This window comes from Typopeltis vanoorti, chromosome 7, assembly GCF_054136105.1.
Source record: "Typopeltis vanoorti isolate ZY-2024b chromosome 7, IOZ_Tvanoo_1.0, whole genome shotgun sequence".
In the NCBI taxonomy this organism is placed as follows: Eukaryota; Metazoa; Arthropoda; class Arachnida; order Uropygi; family Thelyphonidae; genus Typopeltis; species Typopeltis vanoorti.
In genome coordinates this window covers 5,780,544-5,799,451 of record NC_143555.1, presented here as the reverse complement: position 1 = coordinate 5,799,451, position 18,908 = coordinate 5,780,544, and the positions used below count along the sequence as shown (strand labels likewise).

The 18,908-nt window shown below is 35.0% G+C and overlaps 1 protein-coding gene across 4 annotated transcripts in view; it reads right to left on the bottom strand.

Moving 5' to 3' along the window:
- Window positions 1-18,908, bottom strand: part of LOC150104464 (serine/threonine-protein kinase Tao-like) — a 713,758-nt gene that overhangs the window by 619,685 nt on the left and 75,165 nt on the right. For 3 of the 4 annotated variants that reach the window (XM_090395159.1, XM_090395157.1, XM_090395156.1), the window contains one exon: window positions 449-572. The gene's annotated coding sequence lies outside the window, so the exon portion shown is untranslated. Of the gene's footprint in view, window positions 1-448; window positions 573-8,773; window positions 8,931-18,908 lie in introns of all 4 variants that reach the window. The other variant, XM_090395158.1, reaches the window with a different exon arrangement.

Sequence of the window (18,908 nt, the reverse complement as noted above, 5' to 3'; positions counted from 1 at the left end):
TGTTTAAGTCAGTTAATAATTTTAAACATGTCATTAAACTGAGTCAATTACTCTGTAAATAAATATATATATTTATTTTAAAAATAAAAAACTAGATTAGACTCTTTAATAATCAAATACAACTTTGTAAGGAGGAGATACGTGAACTATGGATGCTGATATGAAACTATTCATTGCTCTTTTTTAAAAATCAGCAGCTTTGGGGTGTAGTTAAAAATAAAATATGGCTGAAGTTTCATCACAACTTTGTGTCTGAGACATAGGTGAATTTTGATGTTTGTTTCCATATCCTCCTTCTCTTCTTTTTATTTCTCCCTATTATTACTGCTTCAATTTGAATTGTGTTCCATTTTATTTCTAAAGCAGTTGCATTTGTGGCAATTTATTCACTGATACTTAACATTTTATCACATTTATAGAGTGAAGAAAAAATGCAGAAATTATTTACCTAACAAAGTTCAGTTACTTCAGAATCAGTCATGTTCTCATAATAAGCTTTTGTAGTATTATAATTATTTGGTGATTAATGTCCCACAGCCGGTCACCATACAATGTCATAATTTTGTTTTTACCTATGGGGAAAAAATAAATTAATTAAATACACACAAACACACAAACTGCTATAGCAGATTTTTTTCAAATTTCATAACATGCAAATAACATTTTTTCAAAGAGAAATGTTTTCAACTACTTTCATCTTATAGCCATTGTACAAACTCTGTGCAACTACTTTTTACACACTGATTAATTTCAGTACTAATGAACATTTTAAAATTATTTCCACTTACTCTATAACAATTAAACAGCTCAAGATACAAACTATTCCTTTGCATACCTGAAGTTCAGGTATATACAGAGGAAATTCCTGCATACACTTAAGCCATATTCCCAAAGAATCCATTAGCAAGTGACATGAAAACCATCATCTATTCTGAAAGATTTCTCATTCTCAGGAGGATTAGATTAGTTCGGCACCAGAAATCCTCACTCTTCATGGCAAGCAGTGACTGCACTTGGGAGTAAAATACCAGGGCTGCCCTAGGTGGCATACAGGCACCACATCAAGTATTGGACCCTATCAAGCAAGTCCACTAGCCACATGAACCGGGCTAGGCCATTGAGGACTCCCTATCTTGCTGAAGCAGATGCCTAAATAGTGCAAGACTTTTAAGATCCCCCCCCTTATCACAAGGTAAGCATGACTGTGATCTGGAAGACAGGATAGTAACGAAGAGTCAGGAAAAGTACAGTGAAGAATATGAGAAGAAAAGCATAGAAAAAGAATAAGAATAAAAAGGGACAGTAACATCAGCATGAACAGGTGCCTCACATGGAGGAGCGATATCTGTAGAATACTCATATTTAAAATGAAAATTTCTATATCTGGGGTGCTTAAGGGTCAAAGCTATAAAACTGAGACCTTCACATAGCCTTCAAAGGAATATGGAGAACCGACCAGGGCTTCTGACCTAATGCCTAATCCTCACCTTCTCGTGGTGCACCCTGTTAGGTATCTACCTGGATACTGAACAGACGAGGATGGGCTGGCAATTTGGGATTTAGCTGACCAAATTGTATTCTTATTTGCTTAAATCACAATATAAAATGATTGTACAACATGACAGAATTTCATGCCAGCTGGGGCATCGCCGGTTACACAAGACCCCAGTTGTTTTCGCCAGGGAACCAGGGCAAACAACGAAAAATCAGCTACTGGAACAAATCCTAAAACCCACCCCAACTCAACATCACCACGAGTTCAAGATTGCTACTATCAACATGAGAAGCCTGAATGGCAAAGAAATGGAGCTAGCTGAAGAATTGGATAAGTACCAGATCGACATAACAGGGTGACTGAAACAAAAAATGGCAAAAACTGGTGAGATCTTTATCTTTCTGATCAATAAATACAAAATGTTATATTCAGGCAATGCAATCAAGAAAAAGAAGGAGTAGCCATAGTATTCAACACTAAATACGAGGCTAATCTTTTTGAATGGCAGGCAGTTTCAAGTACAGATGTTGGCAAATATGAGAATGGGGAACTGGACAATGAGACTTATTTGTGCCTATGGTCCCACAAAAGGCTCTACAAGGTAGAAGTGGAGAAATTTTTTGAAGATTTAGAGAAAGCAACTGATACAATGAAAAAGGAAAAGTTGGTCCTTGTTGGGGAATCTAAATAGAGTAGAAAATGATTGTCAGACATACAAAACTATTTTGGGAAAATTTGGAGAAAAGAGTAATGGCAAATACCTGTGGGATTTCTGTTCAGGACATGGACCTGTTATTATTAACACAATGTTTCAACATAAAAATGTGCACAAATTCACATAGAGAGAAGAGACAATAAATGAGAAAAGTCTCATTGACTATAATATTGTTGACAGTGATGTTTTCTCCCTGGTGCGAGCATATATAAGCATAGGAATAATGACTGTGAGCATTATTCCTGGGGGAATAATGCTCACAGTCATTCTGTATAACCCTGTTCCTTCTATAGTATCTCTTTATATTTTTCTTATTTACTATCAGTGATTTCATTTATGTATGGTATAATAAAAAAGTTTGTATAATCCTTGTGAAAAGAAAAATGTGGTATATTCAACACACACACACACACACTAGTACCCATGTAGACTTGTGGTAACAATTCTCGTACTGTATGTATTATCAGGGCATGTGGGGGGGGGGGTAAAAACCTATGAAGCTCGTCTCTCTGGGTGGTGGATAGAGGGGAACCCCTCACATGGAATATGTTTCCTGCTATCACCGCTCCAAATATACTGCATAAGGAGCAATGGAGCTTGTAGATCCAGTGTCTGGATGTATTACTGGGTATCCTATTTCTGAGGATTTCTTCTTCTTATGGTACCATTTTCCATTGAAGATCAGCAACCATCTTGGCAAACAAATTGCCAGGAAACTCAGATTCTTGCATTAATCTGAGCAGTTGTACGCTGCTCTTTCCTATTCATGTCTTGATGTCAAATCTGATGGTTTAAAATTCAGAAATCTGGTCCTCGAGATTGAGGGATGGTCAATGGGCTGACAGCCCATTCTCAGAAAACTGTTTAAGGAACCTTGAAAGAAAAAGCCTCAAACTGGACAGATCAACAGGTATACGACCAACGAAATGATCCAGTTGAGTACAACTAAAGAAACGACTACTGAATTACGATTTTGGAACATGGAATACAAGAATATTATATAAGATACAGCACTTATATGAGAAATCCATTGATACAAATTAAAAGTAGTGGAAGTACAAGAAACAAGATGGACCGGAACAGAAATCCAAAATTTTGGAAGCTATACAATTTTCTTTAGTAAGAAAGAATTAGTAAAACGTGAATTTGGAGTAGCAATTTTAGTAGAGAGAGAGACATTAAAGGGAATGTTTTAGAACATGTGAATGAAAAATTATGTGCAATAAGAATCAGAACAAATTTTTCTGATGGATTATAAATGCTCAACAGAAGAAAAGGAAGATATTGAAAAACATGATTTTTTTCTGCAAAATGGAGAGGTTATATGATTCAGCACCATCTAATGACATATGACTACTGGGGATTTCAATGCCAAGATTGGACAGGAAGTATATTTATAAAGGAACAACTGGAAAACACAGTCTACATAAACATACTAATGATAATGGAGAGAAACTAACAGATTTTGCTATAACTAAAAGTATAGTTATATCTTCTGCATGCTTTAACGACATGGATATCCCCAGATAGCACAGTATTTAATCAAATTGATCATGTGCTTTCAGATAAAAGCTCAACATCCAGTATTAGGGTTGTAAGATCATACAGAGAAGCTTGCTGTTATTCAGATATGTTATCTAAATTAAATAAGAGCAGAGTCTCAGTGAAGAAACAAAAAAGACATGAAAGAGCAGTAAAGTTTAACTCGCAGAAGCTTAAAAAAAATTGAAGTTAAAACCAACTTCAAGAACAATATTAAGGAAAAAATAGAGGCTAAAAACAGATAGAGAATAGAAAGTAGAAAAAAGTTAGATATACATTCAACAATGGATTCTGCATCCTGCAGAAGAAAATAAGCAAAAGAGAAGCGATTGCTTTGATGAAGAATGTGCTCAAGCAGTAATAAAAAAAATAAAACATATAAAGAATTTATTTCAAGACTAACTAGGATTAAAGAAGGAAAATATAAAGAACTGCAACAAGCAGAAGATAAAATCTGTTGAAGGAAGAAAAGACCAGTCTTTAATGAAATGACATGCACAACAGAACAAGAAATGAAAACAATGGCAATTTTAGATAAGATAAGCTTCTAATACAATTAAACAAATTAAAAGAGGATATAATCCAGGACTAGATATATGTAAAGATGGAGAGAATACTTCCATGAACTGAATAAAAATGTAAGCTCTACAACTAAAAATTATATATCAACTACTATTGAAGAGGATGATTCTATAGATCTACCTTCAACACAAGAACTTAATGATATAATACATTCACTCAGGAAGAACAAAGGATTTTGTCTATTCCCAGGAATAGACAAAATCACTGCAGAGTTAAGAAATGAAAGCCAGGACTAGATATATGTAGAGATGGTCAAGGAAACGTGTTAAACAAAAAAATAGTAAAAAACAGATGGATAGAATACTTCCATGAATTGAATAAAAATGTGAGCTCTACAACAAAAAATTAGATACCAATTACTATTGAAGAGGATGATTCTATAGAGCTACCATCAATGCAAGAGCTTAATAATATAATAATCCTTTCGTTCATGCTTACACGGTGATCAGAATACATCTTCAAAAATTATGGAAACAACTACCGTGTTAGAGTAAAACTTCAGCTTGATATAAACCAAAATAATCACTCAACATTTAAACCTTCAAAATAAGATCATCATCTGGAGTATAGAAATATCAAAGAAACAAGCTGCACTACAATCTACATGGTATGCTGAAGTTACATTGATTTAGTCAACTGCTAAAACTACTGGCTGACTTCTGATGAAAAAAAAAAAAAAAAGAAGAAAAAAAACCTCATAACATCAAAGCTACAGTTATTATCTATTTTCCCAAAACGTTCCACGGAATACCAGTGTTCTGCGGAAAGTGAATAAGTGTTCCGTGAAAAATTATCAAAATTAACATAAGCCTGGAATGGTTTTAAATGCTGTGACAAGGTCAAACATGTTTGAAAATCAGGAGCTCCACTTTGCGTGTGGATTGTGCTGTTAAGGCCAGTGTGCAGTGGCCTTGACTCAGCTGCCCGCAGTTGTAGACACCTCTGAATGCGAGTAAAGTATGGAGGTATCTATTCTAGGAAACGAGCGGTTACAAGCAAGATCAATGTGATATGCTGCAGCCCTGCACACCTGTAGTGTGTTGTCGCATTTTTGTAATACAATAGTGTGCGCTTAGCTTTACAATGAATACGAGACTGATGATACTCAACTCTAACCAAGGCGTTCTGTTAAAATTTGAGGATTTGTGAAGTGTTCCGTCATAAGAAAAGAATATGCCTGCTCAGTATTGTCCAGATCCTGCCATGCTGAAAAACTTGATTCAGCTTTGAATGAAAACTGCCGCTTAATTACAGGATGCCTGAAACACCACTAAAAGACCTGTATACTTTGGCTGGTATTGCACCTCCCCCCTTCAATTCGAAGGTCTGCATTCTCAGCTGATGAAAGAAGCAGACAAATGAATGATGAATACCACCCACTGTTTGGCCAGACCACAGTGCCCCAAAGACTAAGATCCCGCCATAGCTTCCTGACAACTGTTGAACCACCTAAAAACCTCCCAGAGACAAGATTTCAACAATGGCTTGCACTATATCCTGAAAATAATACCGGCATTCCAACAGCCAAACATCTTCCACGTGGTGCCGACTTGGACTGGAATACTTGGAAAAGCGTAAACAGACTCCAGACAACAGGACGCTGCAAACAAAACCTCATCAAATGGGGCTTTCTCACTGGCCCAGACAATTGTGAGTGTGGGACAACCTAATCCATGGAACACCTTTCTTGTCTCTTTCTTCCATAGCCTTGTGCAAAAGAGGACCTTATATCCTGCACAGAAAGAGCAGTTGATTGTGCAAGATACAGGAGGAACATCTGACCATGTTTATTGTATATAAGTTATGTATAGTTTCCTTTTTTTCATATTTAATTATTATTCCCTGTATAATTCACCTACCAAATCTAAGCTAATCCATTGTAATATATCCTAATTTGTTGTAAATCATGTTGTACCACTTACTACTGTACTACTTGTGTTTGAATACGAAATAAATATATAAATAGGAAAAGTTCGAGAAACCCTGATCTATTAGGTTACAAAATTAAATTACATTAGAGAGCAACATGTTCACACAAAAAAAAATTTACTAATGTAATTATACATATAAATTAGAACAAACCACTATGGATGGTGGCCAATAAAAGCTGAAAAACTGCTTAGAGTTAGGGTTTGCTGGAAATCTTGAACTAAGTGGGGTGAATGTGTGTCATACAAATTCTTGGAATTTTTAAGCCAACATTATTATTAAGATTAGGTCGGTTAATCAAAATTTCACAGGTTTCTTTAAATTTCAGTTAATAACAGGTTTTTGTATGATGTAAGGAACAAGTACTTTACCAATCAATTTTAAAGGCCTGCTTCACCTTTTGGTAAATATCCAGATGCAAAACCTGGATATTTACTGCAAGAGTGGAGAATATGATTTCAGCTTTTGAAAGAAAAATCCTTAGAAAAATATTTGGACCAGTGAATGATAATGGTCTCTGGAGAATCAGATACAACTATGGGTCATATCAATTTTATGAAGAATCCACAATATTCAGTGTAATCAAATTCAAAAAGTTGCAGTGAGCAGGACATGCCTTTCATATGGAAAATGACAGTATTCTTTTATGAAGAGAATCAATAGAAAACTTATTGGTAAAAGACCAAAAGGAAACCTAGAACAAGTTGGACAGACACCATTAATCAAGAAAGCAACATCATACCATAGTGTCCAAACTACAGAAACAATGTTTTGGACAGACAACAAATCCAGGAAGTCAAGGCTCGATTTTGGTTGAAGAGCAATAAGAAGAATTATTTATTAACAGAGACCTCCAGGGATGAAAGGACTCATTGAAGGGGGGGGGGGGGTTGTACATTACCACCAACCCTCTCTTAAACTCGTTGACACACTAGATGCGTTTATTACTTCAACAGGCAAATTGTTCCTCACTGCTGTTTGAAAGAAAAATCTAAGTGTCAGCCTTTTCTTAACTCTATACAAACTCAATTTTCATGAATGCCTCCTTCATTTTATTCCTACCATGCATGCAATGAAAAATTTCATCAGATGATAGCTTCTAACATCCTTTTGTAAGTTTATGAACCACTATCATATCCTCTTTAGCACCTACAGTCCACATACTATCAATCTGTCAATGTAATCTACATTCTGTAATCCTGATATCATCTGTGTTACTCTTCTTTGCACCATTTCCACAGCTTCTTTATCCCCTCCAGATCCAGGAGCCCAAATCCATGCACAGTAGTCCAGGTGCAGTAGAATCAAGACCTTGTAAAGAAGAAAATAACTCCTTACATGTCAATGTTCATTTCAACATTACAATTATCCTCTGAGGTATTTGCAATTTATTGCAATGCGACAATATATTGCAATAATACTAGAAGAGACTGTTTTATGTACAATTCTGGTCACCAAGAAACTTTCTTGACCATTTATCACCTGGTTTCTAAGTCAATATGAGGCACGGGAGAGTAGGATTTCCCCCTCTCGGAAATGTGGGTTCCTAAACCCCACACATATAAAGAAAAAATGACTGTAGAAGTTATTTTGGAGAATAACAAAATGTTAAGGATCATGGAATGGGAACAGTGTCCACCACACTCTTCAACAGCTGTGACTTCAGCTACTGGTGACAATTAATGATGGAGATAAGCTACCCTATCAATGACTTCCAATAGTGTTTAAGTTCAACAGAGCTCTACCTTCTCTCTTAGGAGAATAAAACAACTGTTTTCCTTTTATTCAAAACACTTTACATCTTTTAATGCTTTCCAGTCATATCTCGCTTTTGCATTCTGACATCTCAATCTGTATGCTCTGTATCTGTCATAAGTGGCCATCGAGCGTAACAGCATTAATATAGAAAAACATCACTGCATATAAAATAGTTACAGTTAGAAGATGAAAACTGTTGTTTCCTTTTTTCCATTTATAAATTCATGCTCAATTCCTATAATAAAATCATACATTGCACTTATTAGGAAGACTGGCAAAAAAAATTAAGTAGGCTTATCTATAGTATAACAAAAGGATGTTTCAGTGGCAAACTCTGATGAGCAAGGAGGCATGTGGTGAAATTGTTTGCAAAGATAGAAAAGTACAAACTTCATGGTAGACTCAAGAGGATAAAGATGCATTTTGGAAAGAGAAGAAATAATGAAAGTTCCATGTAAGCAAGTAAGCAAGCAGAAAAACACAGAAAAATGTAAGAAAAATAAGCTAAGCAATAAAGTAGTAAATGGCATAGAAAGATTCAGTAAGAATACAGAAATGTTCTGAGAGGCAACAAAATAAAAAATGGAGGTAAGACATACTGCGTAAGGAATCAGAAGTGATCATGATGACATAAAAAGTGAAGATCAAGATACTCTGAATGACTGAAGCATTGACATAACAATTGTAAATATTCAAGATGAATGCAATTGGGAATGCATATTAATACTTAAAATAAAAAAGCCAGCAGAAACCTGAAGTATATGAAAAAAACATCTGGAATAGATGACATTTCCCAGAAAGTTCAAATATGAAAGCATAAAAGTTCTCTAGTAGTTGCAATGTATAAGAGGACCTCGTCAGTAGGTGGAATTCCAGGTGATGGGTGTAGAGCTCTGAGAGACCATCCATCTATAAAAAGGGAAACAAAATCAAATGTGAGAATTAGAGGAATTTCTCTCTAAGTGTTCCATGTAATATTTATGCAAAGATACTTGAAAAGAGCTAAGAAAAAAGTATGGAAAATAAACTTAACACAGAGTACAGGCTAAATAGGGATTGTCAAGCTGTTATATTGATTTCCTGACAAACAGTCAAGAAAACACTGAACATAACAAAGATGTGTATTTATCACAATAATCTGGTATAACTTCAACAGGAGATAGTTACATTTCAATTTAAAAACATAACAGCAAAATAATTTTTAATATATAAGCTGATATGGAATGGATGTTAAACTTATCGTGCATCTCACATTAGTATGTCACACACGTTTTGATGTTGATCTGTACTAGATAACATCTACCATAACCTAGTTCTATGAAGTCTAGATGTTAAGTAGGCTGACCACAGATGGATTAGGATATGACTTTGATTTTTATTGAAATGTTAGACACTGTCTCATTTCAGAAGCACTTTTAAACTTGTGAATACCACTATGAAATAATATATGGCATTCTTGTTAGTTCCAAAAATTACCTGACATTTTTTCCTTTGTAGTATAAGGCAAGCCTAATTTGTGTTTTTGCTCAACATCGTTAATATGAACTTTCATACAAAAGTATTCTCAACATCCAGATTGTCTGATGTAATACATCCAGATTATTTTATAAATATCTGGCTTCTTGAGAAGTTAATGAGCCTCAGGTAACTCAAGCATGTAGGAGGGCATGCTGTTTTAATACACCAGATATTTTATCTTGATATTCTTGATGTATGTTAAAGCAATTGCATCTTGGTAATTTTTTTGCATGTCTGCAGCAACATTTGATGCAAATGTTGATACCTTGAAGGTGAAAAACTGTTCTGAAAACTATTGAAAAAAAAAAAAAAAAGCATAGAAAATGGAGGGCTCATTATGATAAAATCAGTCAGATGATAAATGTGAAAATAATTTGGATGCCTGGAGTAATTACTCTGAAAGATTAAAATGAGACCAGCACGGACACCACACTGTTAGAAAACATTCAATCATAAGTGTATCAATATAAACAACTAGAAATGTTTAAGTATGGAGGTATAAAAGTTTAACAATGGCCACACTGCATAATTCAAAAGATCTGGGAGAAAAATTTCCTGCTGGGTGTTCCCATTTAATATTTAGGCAAGCTGTGTTCAAGCAAAACAGAAAATGTCCAAGTTGTTTCCATGATTTCTCAAGAAGCAATCAAGAAATCGTTGAAATGAAAAATTAATATATCATCATCATCATCATCATCATCAAATTCCTGCCATGTACCCTCAAGGGGTGTACAGGATATGACAGTACTACATGAAAAAATTACATCATTACTAACTTCCTATCTACAATTTTCCTCCAAATCAGTCTGTTACTTGTCAAGACGCCAACATTATCAGATCTTATATTTCTATCGTCTAAGGCACTTTGTACCGTATCAATCCACCTATATCTTGGTCTTCCTCTGGGTCGTTTTCCTGCCAACCTGGCAGAGAACACTTGTTTTGCTAATCTTTCCTCTCCCATTCTATTTAAGTGACCATACCATCTGAGATTAGCTCTGCTAACGCATTCCTGGATGCTGACAATGTCAAGTTCTTTCCTAATATCCTCATTTTTAATATGATATTGCCATTGATGCCATCTGTTCACGCCTCTAATCTTTCTCAGGACTCTCATATCTGCGGTCTCTAGTCTTTGGTCAAGTGTTTTACTTCTGACCCAGCTCTCAGATCCATAAGTTAAAATTGGTTTGAACACAGTCTTGTATACAGCTAATTTAGTGTTCTGACTAATTTCTTTCTTATTCCATATGAATTTATTCAATTGACTTCCCACGATACCAGCTTTGCTGATTCTGTTGTCTATTTCTATATTTAGTTTACCATCTTCAGTAAAAATTGTGCCTAAGTAGCTGAAATGTTTTACTTGTTCCACAGGTTCTCCATTCACAACACAGTTGACATTTTCAATGATTCTGCCTATTTTCATTGTCTTTGTCTTTTTATTGCTGACCTTCATACCATATCTATTACAACAGCTATTCAATTTAGTCAGAGAATCTTGCAGACTTGTAGCGGATTTATTTAGAAGTATAACATCATCCGCATAAAGCAAAGAGCTGACATTAACATCTCCAATTTTGATATCAGGTTTAATACCACATTCCTTCATAATGTGATCCATATAGATAATGAATAACAGAGGGGATAATGTACATCCTTGTCTCACACCAGATTTAACATTAAACCATCTTCCTGTACTTCCTTCAATTCTAACTGCTGACTCACAACTCAAATAAAGACTAAGTATTGCTTGATATAATGCCCCATTGACACCATATAACTGCAGCGTATTGAATAGATTCTCTCTTGGCACCTTGTCATATGCCTTTTCCAAATCGACAAAACTTAAATACAGATCTTTGTTATATTCCCATGCTTTCTCGACTATTTGTCGTAAAGTGAAGATCTGATCCTGACAGCCTCTATTTGGTCTGAATCCAGCTTGTTCTTCACCAAGCTTTTCTTCCACAATTTTTCTCAACCGTTTCTCAAGTATACTTGCATAGATCTTGCCAGGAACACTCAGTAGGGAAATACCTCTGTAATTTTCACATTCAGTTTTATTTCCCTTTTTATATATGGGTACTATGAGAGCTCTACTCCAATCATCGGGAATTCGTCCCTCTGTCCAGGCTTTCTGAACTATGCAGTGCAACCACTGTAAGACTCTTATACCACCATACTTCAGCATTTCTGGTCGAATATCATCTACTCCTGCTGCCTTTCCACATTTCAAGCCTTTGATGGCTTTTTCTACTTCAAGTATAGATATGTATTCCTGACTGCATGCCTGGTCAGTGTTTTTTTATCACTGTGCTGTCATCACTGCTTGTTTCATTTAGCAGTTTTTCAAAGTAATTACTCCATACTTCAAGGATATCTTTTTCTCCTGTTTTCATTTCACCTTTATCATCTCTAATTCCTTTTACAGCACTCTTTCCTCCATTCCTAAGCTTCTTCAACAACCTCCAGAATATTTTGCCACCTTCTTGATATTTATTTTCTATATTCTTGCCAAAGTCCTCCCATGACTTTTGTTTAGCTAGTTTTACACACTGTTTAGCTTTCTTACATTTGTCTCTGTATTCTGTAAGAGTAAAAGCTGACTTATTTGCCAGGAACTTTTGATATGCTTTCTTCTTTTCCTTCACTGCCTCTTTAACTTCCTGTGTCCACCAGGGAGTTCTGATTTTTTTTTTTTTATCTTTGCACACAACCTCACCACATGCCTCTCTGGCAGAATCAATCAATGTTTCCTTCAGAGTTTGCCACTGAATCTCCAAGGTTTGATTCCTGTTCTCAAATTCTTTCATTTTCTTTTCAATAATATTTCTGTATTTTAGTCTACAGTTTACATCTGAGAGCTGCTCAACTTTTATTCGCTTTAAAACTTTCTTACATGTTATTCTTTTCAATATGAAATTCAATTTTATCCTGCTCAAGACTAAATAGTGATCACTTCCAATTTCAAATCCTCTGTACACTCTGGTGTCCTGCACCAGGGAGAAAACATCACTATCAACAATAACATAGTCAATGAGACTTTTCTTATTGCTAGCCTCTTCTCTCCATGTGAATTTGTGCACATTTTTATGTTGGAACATGGTGTTAGTAATAACCAGTCCATGTCCTGAGCAGAAATCCAACAGATATTTGCCATTATTATTAGCTTTGCTCTTTTCTCCAAATTTTCCCAAAATATTTTTGTATGTCTCACAATCATTTCCTACTCTACTATTTAGATCCCCAACAAGGACCAACTTTTCCTTTTTCATTGTGTCAGTTGCTTTTTCTAAAGCCTCAAAAAATTCCTCCACTTCTACCTTAGTAGAACCTTCTGTGGGACCATAGGCACAAATAAGTCTCATTGTCCAGTTCCCCATTCTCATATTTGCCCACATTACTCTACTTGAGACTGACTGCCATTCAAGAAGATTAGCCTCGTATTTTGTGTTGAATACTATGGCTACTCCTTCTTTTCCTTGATTGTTATTGCCTGAATATAACATTTTGTATTTATTGCTCAGAAAGATCTCACCAGTTTTGGTCTTTTTTGTTTCAGTCACCCCTATTATGTCGATCTGGTACTTATCTAATTCCTCAGCTAGCTCCATTTCTTTGCCATTCAGGCTTCTTACGTTGATAGTACCGATCTTTAACTCGGGTGATGTTGAGTTGGGGTTTGTTTTCAGATTTGTTCCAGTAGCTGACTTTTCGCTGTTCGCCCTGGTTCCCTGGCGAAAACAACGGGGGCCTTGTTTAACCGGGCGACGCCCCAGCCGTCATGAAATTTTGTCATGTTGTACCATCATTTTTTATTTTGGTTTAACCAATAAGAATACAATTTAGTCGGCTAAATCCCAAATTGCCAGCCCATCCTCGTTCGTTCAGTATCAAAGTAGATACCCAACAGGGTGCACCACGAGAAGGTGAGGATTGGACATTAGGTCAGAAGCCCTGGTCGGTTACACACACACACGAGGGTGGTCTGAAAAGTTCTCGGCCTCAACTATAGATGGCAACACTATTGGCAAGATTTTTTTTTTCTAATCATTAAATCATTAATCAAGTGCACGATATGGTATTGAATGACCGGCGAGTCAAAGTGCATGAAATTGCTGAGACTATAGGCATTTTAAAAGAATGTGTAGCATATATTTTGCTTGAAGAATTGCAAATGAAAAAGCTTTGTGCAAGATGGGTGCTGCACTTGCTCATAGCAGATCAAAAATGCACTCACATGAAAATCTCTGAAAAGTGATTGGAGCATTTTAACAAGAACAAAACTGATTTTGTGCATCAATTTATTAGTATGGATGAGACTTGGATTCACCATCACACACCAGAATCCAAACAGCAGTCAAAACAGTGGATAGAAGCCAGTTGTTCAGCGCCAAAGTCGGTTCCATCAGCAGGAAAGGTCATGGCATCAGTGTTTTGGGATGCTAAAGGCATTTTGTTTATTATCATGAAAAGGGTAAAACAATAACCAGGGAATATTATTCTGATCTTTTTAACCAGACTAGACAAAAAAATTCATGAGAAAAGACCCGGTTTGCAGAAGAAAAAAAAATCATCTTTCATTAGGACAATGCACCTGCCCACAAAGGCAATGTGGAAATTAAGGGATCAGCACTATGAATTGTTGGAACATCCACCCCATTCCCTAGATTTGGCTCCCTCTGATTTCTATCTCTTTCCAAAACTAAAACTCTTCCTCACTGGTCAGCATTTTTCTTCGAATCAAGAGGTGATTACAGCTATAGAGGAGTATTTTGCAGATCTTACTGGGAACCACGACAGGGACGGGCTAATGGCACTGGAGCATTGCTGGAATAAATGTATTAGTCTTAAGGAAGATTATGTTGAAAAATCAAAATAAATTTGAAATTATAAATTCATTTTTTCATTGTTAGGCCGAAAACTTTTCAGACCACCCTCGTACATACAGCATGCACCACAAATTTTACAAGATGATTTGCTGCTCCATCAAACTACTTGTATTCCTGCCAATCCTAATTGAATTACCTCATCAACATTATTAGTTCATTGGATTAGCCTCTCGCTATAGTTTTTAACTGAAATACCAAATGTATATAGTGGCTGTTTATTAATAGTTAGTTATACTTTGCAAACAAATTTCTTTTTCTCTCCTCATAAGTTTATATTTTATTTTATTTTTATTATGCCAACATAAATTCAACTATTCATGTCTAGACTTCATAGGATCACATGCTATTTCCTCTACTCAGCAACTTATAAGACACATATCACAAATGTTAATTATTAATAATTCATTTGCTGTTAAAACATTTCTCACTTATTCTTTCCTTTACATTTCTCATTCTCACATGACTTATGGTGGTTCGCATATTAACACCTCTGAGTAATTCAAATATACCAACCAAATATGGAATTCCCTTCATTATTGTTTTCTAATATATCTTAAAACAAATATTGTTCCCCCACTGGATACAGATTTGGTTACATTTAATTGATAAATTAAAGTACTCAAAGTTATCCTACAATTACTTGAATTGGACGAATTAAGATGAGTGCTAATGTGCTATGCACCCTTAAAACTTTCATACATTGACAAAAATGCAATCAAATTGATGTGAATTTTGTAGTGTGGGTGTTGCATAAGTCACATGGCAGCACACCCAACCGAAATCAGCACATGATACCACTGAGAGATATGTAATGTATTGAAAAAACACAATATCAAGAGAAAAGCTGTTCAAAATGCTACAATTATATGGTGTAAATGGAACCTTTTGGTCATACATCTGATCCTCAACAGCCAGCTCCTTAGATGATACAGGTAAGTTGTATCCTAAATATATCCAGTGCAAAATGCAAATCTGCAGGATGCTTTGACTAAACTACTATATAACTGCTGTAACAAATTTAGTATAAAAATCAACAGTAAAAAGGAATGAAAATAGGCATGAACACAAAAAATATTTCCAATATCAATGGAGAACAAGTAAAATATTTCAGCTATTGTAAGTACAATTTTTAGTTGAAATGGAAATAAACAGAATAACCAAAGTTGGTCAGGAGGAAAGATGAATTCACATAAAATGAGAGAAGTTAGCCAAAACACTAGCAGCACACTAGTGCTCAAACTCATTTTAACTTTGAGATCTGAGAGTAGGTTAGAAATAAAAAACCACGTGAGAGAGAGAGAGAGCAATTATGAACTTGGAGAAAAACTAGAGACATGAACAGATGGCATAAGTGAAAATATTAGAAAGGAACTTGACATTATTAGCAACAAGAATATGTAAGCATCTAAAATGAAATCACAAACCTGATGGGAGAGAAACCATTTGTAAAACAAGTGTTTGTTGCCAGGAGATTAAAAAAGAAAACCTAGAGGAAGACCAAAATCTGTGGACTGGTTTAGTAGTTTCTTATAAGCATAAGATCTGATAATACTGGAGTCCTGACAAATACCAAATTTGGCAGAAAAGTTGATAGGAAATTAGTAATAACTGAGCCTAATCACATTGAACTATTGCACAACTTCTCGAGTTTACATATCAGGAAGTTCATGATGATAACGAATTTCAGTGAAGTTAAATGAAGTTCGCTTATCACCACTTTATAGTGAATGATAGTTAACTCCATGAAGATCTAATGCCTGCATCCATCTAACTAGTTTTGTTTAATGTTTTGAATCCACCTTAGTGGTTATTGCAATATCCGTCTGAATATTTTTATGCTCTGTTTACAGATGTAAAGTCTGGAAGGATTATTAGTAGTGTGCTAATATGTAGCAATTCTTTAAGATTTGAGTAGGCTGGAAAAATTAAACAAGATTTTGAAATCTAGGAACCACAGATTTGATCACTGTATTGGTAAAACTATATTATACTTGATAGAGGAAGTAGAGGAGGCAAAGGATTTGGGATGACAGTAGATAAAAGTTTGAAGTAGCAAAATTTCCAAAGGTGGTGAAAACTCAGAGAACTGCTGCAATACTGAGAGCATTGGCCAGTAAAGATAAGAGTATTGCTGACGTGACAGAGACTCATATCAAAATTGAGGTAGATGAGCAGGTGCTCAGCATATTGAAAAACATCAAAGACAGCAATAGGAATGGATAGCATGTCAGCCCATGTATCATGTGAATGTGTAAGAAAATTGGCTTTGCCTCTGATGAACTTGTTTCAATCCAAGTCTGAGTTTTGGAAAGATCCTAAAGGAGTGCAAAGAAGTTAAGATAGTTTCATCACATAAAGGTGGTTCTAAGACAGAAGTAACAATTACAGATCAATTAATATCTCAGAAGTGGAGGTTAAAGTATTAGAAAAGTTAGTTAATGGTAAAATCCAAGAGTGGGTGGGCAGGAATACAATACATTATAGTGGGCAGTACAGCTTTGTAAAAGATAGGTCCTGACTTATACAAAGCTATATTTTACTCACATTTTATAATAGTGACAGAAAAGTTAGATAAGGAAAATGGCTAAACCATGATACTGTTGGACTTTGCAAGGGCATTTGACAGAATATTGCATGGAAAACTAGTGCAAAAGTTGGAGCAATAGCTGACAGACAGCAGAGAGTAGTATGTTGGAGTCTAATCTAGGAGAATGAAGGCAACCAGTGGAGCACCTCAGGGTTCTGTAATAGGCCACTATTCTTTAATTTGTTCATCAATGATAAAGTGAAAGAATTTAAGGAGGGATATTCAGTTGTTTGCTGATGATGCAAAACTGGAAAGAGGAACAACTCAAAGATGATGTAAATATCCTATAGGATGATTCAAATAAATTGACAGTGCGGGCAAAGGATAACGACTGTTAATTAATGTTGCAAAATGTAAGTTTATGCACTTTAAGTTTAAAAAATTACAAATGTGTATCGCACTGATTTGATAAGGATAGGGATTTGAGGATAATGGTGGACCAAGAGTTGCAATTCAGAGGGCATGTCATGTTACAAAAGTGGATAATATAGCTCAAAGGATTGCCTGGGTGTTGAAAAGCATGCCAACAAGATAGGGAGGTTAATATTCCTCTTTATAAAACCATGATTCAGCCACATCTTGACTACTGTTCACAGATATGGTCCCCTGGGTTTCTTGGGGATTCAGAGACAAGTGACAAGCTGGTGAATGCTCCCAGTGAAGATAGGTTGAAAGTCTGTGGGTTGCAAAGTATAGTCGATAGGCAGAAAAGATGGGACATGGTAGAAACCTGTTATTACAAGGGTTTTATAAGATTGACACAAAAGAAATTTTTCAATACATGCTGATGACATAGTTATCACTACAGGCAGCCAAAAAAAAATTAGAAAATATCCTGACCAAGCTGCATCAAACAAGTAACAAATATGATATGAAAATCAATTTTAGTAAAACAAAACTAATGGTAATAGGAAGAAAAAGGAAAGAAATCCAAATGAAAATAGGAAACAATAATATAGAACAAGTAAAGCAGTTCAATTACATAGAATCAATGATCACTGAAGATCTAGACCAGCGTTTCCCAAATTTCATAACCCCAACTGGGTTATGAAAGCTAAATGCCGGGTCACCTAAAAAAAACTCTCGAAAACCTAGGTGTTTTGTTTTTTGGGTTTTCTTTTTTCCACGAAACTCTAAAATACAAGTAAATAGCGTTTAATCGGGACTAATGAATAAATAATTTAATTAATAGACTTACTTGGCTTTAGTTTAATTTCTTTATATTTTTGTAAGAGTAAATGCTTCTTTATTATAATAATAATAAATGAAACTCTATGAACATTCAAATCTGTGTTTTTTTTTACCTATTGGCCATAAAAATTTTAGTGGGTCACGAAGATGAAGTATTAAAATAACCGGGACACGGAAAAGAAAGTTTGGGAAACCTTGATCTAGACTATTTTGAAACCATCAAACACAGAATCAATAGTGGATGGATAACAATGGGCAGACTACAAAAAATATTGAACAATAAAAGATTAATTAGAAATATATGCACGTTAGCACAAGAATAATGTTTAATTTGCCAAATATTTCGGTCTGAATATTACAGACCATCTTCAGTGGCTACATAGGAATAGTTTTAAAAAACAAAGTGGAATACGAACAATTGATCATTCATACATAGAACGTGCCGCGTGATGTCATATCGCTAAGTATTAGAAGAGTAAACATTTTTTAAAAACATAATTAAAGATATTAATTCAGAAATTCATATAATGATCATGAATAACACTATACTGATATTAAAAAAAAAAAAAAAAAAAATTAATATGTTATCCTGATTAAACTTTCCCAAATTTTTGATACAGATATACAGTCATTATGATTCAAGTTAGGGCGTTGAAGTAAGGCCTCTATACTTTCTTTAAATAAACGTTCAAATTT